Below are 6000 nucleotides of genomic sequence, written 5' to 3' on the forward strand. Positions count from 1 at the left end.
AGAAGCATTGCCATATGTGAATGATGCCTCGCACAAAAGAGCTCTCAGAAGACCTATGATTAAGAATTGTTGACTTGCATAAAGCTGGAAAGGGTTATAAAAGTATCTCCAAAAGCCTTGCAGTTCATCAGTCCACGGTAAGACAAATTGTCTATAGATGGAGAAAGTTCAGCAATGCTGCTACTCTCCCTAGGAGTGGCCGTCCTGTAAAGATGACTACAAGAGCATAGCGCGGACTGCTCAATGAGGTGAAGAAGAATACTAGAGTGTCAGCTAAAGACTTAAAAAAGTCACTGGCAAATGCTAACATCCCTGTTAGCTAATCTACAATACGTAAAACACTAAACAAGAATGGATTTCATGGGAGGATACCACAGAGGAAGCCACTGCTGTCCAAACAAAACATTGCTGCACGTTTACAGTTTGCACAAGAGCACCTGGATGTTCCACAGCAGTACTGGCAAAATATTCTGTGGACAGATGAAACCAAAGTTGAGTTGTTTGGAAGAAACACACAACTCTGTGTGTGGCGAAAAAGAGGCACAGCACACCAACATCAAAACCTTACCCCAAGCTGTAACAAACCCCTCCAATCTCATCTCATTGATTGGAATCCAGTTGGCTGATATCTCACTCCAATTAGCTCTTGGAGATGTCATTAGTCTAGGGGTTCACATACTTTTTCCACCTGCACTGTGAATGTTTACATGGTGTGTTCAATAAAAACATGGCAACATTTCATTCTTTGTGTGTTATAAGTTTAAGGAGACTGCGATTGTCTATTGTTGTGACTTAGATGATGATCAGATCACATTTTATCACCAATTTGTGCAGAAATCCATATCATTCCAAAGGGTTCACACACTTTTTCTTGCAGCTGTATGTGCAATACAAAATAATAATCATGTAAAAAAACAAATTAAGTTATTAATATTTGTAAATATAGATCTTATAAAGTAAGCTGTGCTCTAAGTCCCGGTTCACACTAGGGCGACCTGTGAGGCCTCAGAGGTCGCCTCCCATAGGGAAGCTGCGGACCCGTTCTAATAGGAGCGACACAAGTCGCTCCGACCTAGAAAAAGGGTCCGGAGCTTCTTTGGGGCGACCAGGAGGCGACCGCCATAGACTTCAATGTTATGAAGTCCGTGGCGGCCGCTCCGAGGTCGCGGCGCGCTGCTCGCACCGCGACCTCGGAGGTCGCGGTGCGAAGTAGCGTCGCCCCTATGTGAACGGGGCCTGAATCCAAAAATCAAACAATCCAAATAAACCAATGAAATGATCCAGAAAAATCTATAAACAATATCCTATAAAGTCCCAATAAAGGCTCCAATCAAAAGAAATGGATTTTACGGTAAGTCAAAAATCCCATTTTCTCTTTCGTTCATTGACGGACACAGCTCCGGTCATTCTTGACCATATGGACGTCCCAAAGCAGTATCAAACATGAGGGGTGGGAAACAGCTAAACATTAGCCAACCAGGCAACAGGGGCTCAACCAAAACAACTGGAGCCCACCTAAAAAAACCAATACACCTTCAAAGAGGATAAGGTCCTCTTAAACAAGGAAACAAATTCATTTGTGCACAGATATCAAGCACTTTTTTTGGTGTTTTTTATTTTACACTATTTATTGAGGTTATGTTTTAGATCTATTGCTTATTAGGTGTTAGCGCCTCATGTTTCCTTGACAAGGGACTCAAGGACCGCCGTCAGTGCATGGATGAATTGGTTTTCAGCTAGTCACTGGATGGATGGTAGGGACCCGGAGGGCCCCACAGCCTCAAAGAGGGGATCAGGTGGGGAAAGGTGCTCCAAAGACTCCATGAGTCACCAAGGCGACCCCACAAAAAGTGTAACACACTGCTAAGGGACAACCCCCACCGCGCTGGCAGCACCACCCGGTCGCCAAGCACAAGGCACAAAGCATTCCTCTGCAGAGAGGGAAAGGACCCCACCAGACTCACCACCCGCCGACACAGGCACCTACAATCACCAGGAGAATCTGCACTACTTGTACGGGCGATCAGGAAGCTAAATGATCCAGCGAAAAAGGAGGGGCTCCCACCGCTGAAACTGACGCCCATGGGGTTCCACTGTCATGGCCGCCGCTATATGCAATGCAAACTACAAGAAAATGTCCGCCGGACTACACAAACATGGCCACCATGTATATGAATACACAAGGCTACAACAAAATGGGGGCTCCGTGTGGCCTACAGGGGCCCAGCAATCTGGAGACCAGGCCTCAAGGACAGATCTAGGCAGGACAGGGGGCCCCACCAGGTAAAACCCCCCCTCTACCTGCCAGTCGATCGTCCGGTCGCTGGCAGTGCACTCCCCCAGCCCCCATTGCCAGTTAGCACCCTGCCCCCAAGGAAGTGGCTAAACAACCCCAAAAAAATACATCCCCAGCGTATGTGGGGGGGCAGGATGAGGAACTTGACAGGGGGGGTGCCTGTGGGAAGGAGGGGAATGCAGGGGTCCAACCATCCAAAGGAGGGGCCCACGTCCACCCCAAAACCCTCTAGGGGTAGAGAGGGGACAGATACTCACCATACCAGGTACCAGGTGGGCACCCTTCCAGACAGATCCCCCTCTCCATCAAAATGGGGGGCTGTTGCCCAGGAGGAACGCTGCGACTGAGATCGAGGCCAGGTCCTACGCGACCTTGCAAGTTGTTTAACTCGCAGGGCCAGCCCCTGTCCAGTGGGCTATGTCGCGGCCGACCTAGCGCGGAGCTGAGACCTGCTCGCGCTCGCTAGCCAGACTGGGGTGAACGCTGGATCTAGATTATCTAGCTCGTTGCCCAGTCCGGCAGTTGATAGTAGATCTCACAGGAAAAATCCTGTAGGAAAAAATGTTTTATCTAAAAAATGTTGCCAGGACCAAAGATCCCAGCAAGGAACTAGGTCCTTACTCCTGACTAGTCAGAAAAATACTGAGTGACTATAGCAGGGAGAGGGAGTATACCCCCTGGGGCTGCCCATGGGTGTAGCCAGAAGTTTTTTCTGCCTAGTGTCCTACTCCAGAAGGAAGCAGCATAACCCAATGGTCAAGAATGACAGGAAATGTTGCCCATCTAGTGCACCTGTTAATTTGATTAACACCAAAGCAGCTGAAACTGATTAACACACCCCTCTGCTACTTAACTGAACAGATCAATTTCCCTAGAGGGGTTTAATTGACTTGATGCCATACTCTGATTAGAAAGTGTTCCTTTTAATTTTATGTAATTATAATAAGTTGAGAAAGAGTGATGTTTTTTATTACCGGAATATATAGGTCTGATTTATGATACTGAACCATGGTATGGAAATCATGCACATGGCTGTCTGTGGAAAAAGTCACATCTCATTCTACAGCTATAAATACTTCCAGTTTACTGTGTGGAGAGGTTGCGAAATAAGCAGGCTGACATGGTGGCCTAATCCTATAGACTGTCAGCATAGAACAGCTCTTTATTTAACCGAGCTAGACAAAAAATGTATTTACAGGAAATGCCTAATTTTACCTACTTTGCAGACATTAACCACTTTAGCCCCGGAGGATTTTCCTGCTAAACGACCAGGGGGTATTTTGCGATTCAGCACTGCGTGACTTTAACGGACAATTGCGCGGTCGTGCGACACTGTACCTAAACGAATTTGATGTCCTTTTTTTCCCACAAACAGAGCTTTCTTTTGGTGGTATTTGATCACCTGTGTGCTTTTTACTTTTTGCGCTATAAACAAAAAAAGAGCGTAAATTTTGCAAAAATAACAATATTTTTATATGAAAATTTCCCAAAAAAAATGTAAAAATCAAAATTTTTTAACATTTTCGGCCAATTTGTTTTATGCCCCATACACACGTGCAGATTATCTGCAGACTTTTGTCTGCAGACTTACCTTTTCTATGTAGTGCAAGGGCCTTCCCGGATTGCATACAAATTGAAAGTGTTTAGGTTTGACCTCATATTATATGGTTTTGGTAAGTCTGCAGACAAAAGTCTGCAGATAATCTGCACGTGTGTATGGGGCATTATGCTACATATGTTTGGTAAAAAAAAAAAAATCGCAAAAAGCGTATTTTTATTGGTTTGCGCAAAAGTTATCGCGTTTACGAACAAAGGGAAAGATTTTTGTCATTTTTGTTGTTTTTTTTTAACGCGTAATGGCGGCGATCTGCGATTTTTTTGCGGTACTGCGACATTGGGGCGGACAGATTGGACCCTTGACTGACATTTTTGACACTTTTGGGGTTACCAGTGACATTTCTACAGTAATCAGTGCTATATATATGCACTGTTACTGTAAAAATACACTGGTAGTGAAGGGGTTAACTTTATTTGGGAGGGAGGGGCTGTGTGTGTCCCTAGGGGCGTGCTTTCTACTGTGATTGGCTGTGGCTTGAGGTGTAAGGACACTGATCAACGGATCTACATAGTAGATCCGTGTGATCACTGTCTTTACACCGAGGAGAATGACAGGCAACTTGGTTACACAAGCCGCCTGACTTTCTCCCGACCCCCCCGACATCGGGTCCGCCAGTCACACGCGCGGGGGGGTCCGTGACCGCGCGGGAGCGCGCCTTCGCGGGCGCGCGCTCGCTCCTCAGAGCCTCACAGGCTAGCGACGTAGACCTACGTCGCTCTGCCTGTGAGGGGCTGACTGCCACAGTAAATATACCGTGAGCAGTCGGCAAGTGGTTAAATGGTAATCTGTTATTTTGAGTAAATATCTGCCTGTGTTTAACAGAAATGACAACAAATTGACATTCTTCCTCATCGTCTTTTGGCCTGTTAAAAGTATAAGTATCACAAGTTAATGCCTCTATTGCAAACCAACTGCAACAGTTGATGCTTATATGCCTTTCTGCAATGAATGGCGGGGCACCTTCTCTAAGTTTGGCTTACTGTGGTGCCGTTCATTGGTAATGGCACCCCAACGCACTGTAGTAGTAGAATACGACCACACATACAGTACCTTGTACTAGGGTGTGCTGTGTTTTGAAGAAAGGTCATACATACTAGTGTGTTTAGTATGCAACACATGCCATAATGTGCATTACCGTGAGTAATGGATTGCTTTAGCTCAAAAATGTCACTATTGTCTATGAATAGAGGAACAAGCAGAAATACTTCCCCTTTTCCTCATTCCTGCAGGCTTGCTCCCTGGCCTTCCCATCTCTTCTTACCGCTCAACCAGTCGTGGCTTCTACTATCACATACAATGCAGGGCTAGTGTCCCGCATTGTACAAAAGAATGTTGAGGGCACCAACACATCCTGATGCATCAGAAGGCAGGGAATAGAGAATAAAGGTATTTAAGCTCACACCTCTACCCCTAAGACAAAACCAGCATTTAACCCTTGCAGTGCGGAGGGGGGCCACTGCAAGGGTTCATTGTGCTCCCTGGAGTTGTGCTATCCCCACAAGTCCTCTGCCCTTATTACTTTCTGAAAATAACAAGACATTAGCAGTCAAAAATATCAATGCTTCAGAAACTGCTATTCCAGGACCCCATGCTGGACCTCTCCCGAGCCTAGGCTATTGATCATGTGGTCTCTGGTGAAAGAGAGGAACAGATATCAGATCAAGTGGCAGAGTTCCCAAGCAAAGTAAATGCCTGTACATCTGGTAAGCTGCCAGGCAGAAGTGGGATCTTAGGATTTCTGGGCAGCCTTGATCTATTATCTCTCTGAGAGTGCAAGTTGGTAGGGAAAAGTGGGGAAGGGGAGGGTCATAATCTAGACTAGGACATGTCCCTATAAAAACTTTTGTTTAAGAGGAACGTCACACCCTCCTGTTACCATTTAAACTGGGTTATCTTTAAAAGATGTACGGACACGCCTGGTGAATCCAGCGTTGGTCTGCTGGGATCCACCATTCAATGCTGCATAATGGGTCCCATGTGGTTTTATTGTCTTCTGATATCATCAGGAACTGACTGCCTCCTTCTATGATGATGTACCACATGGCCTGCCCTCATCCGGCCACTCTTCTGGAGCCGATGACCCCTG

This window comes from Pelophylax lessonae (genome assembly GCF_965119305.1).
Source record: "Pelophylax lessonae genome assembly, chromosome: 5".
Taxonomy (NCBI): domain Eukaryota; kingdom Metazoa; phylum Chordata; class Amphibia; order Anura; family Ranidae; genus Pelophylax; species Pelophylax lessonae.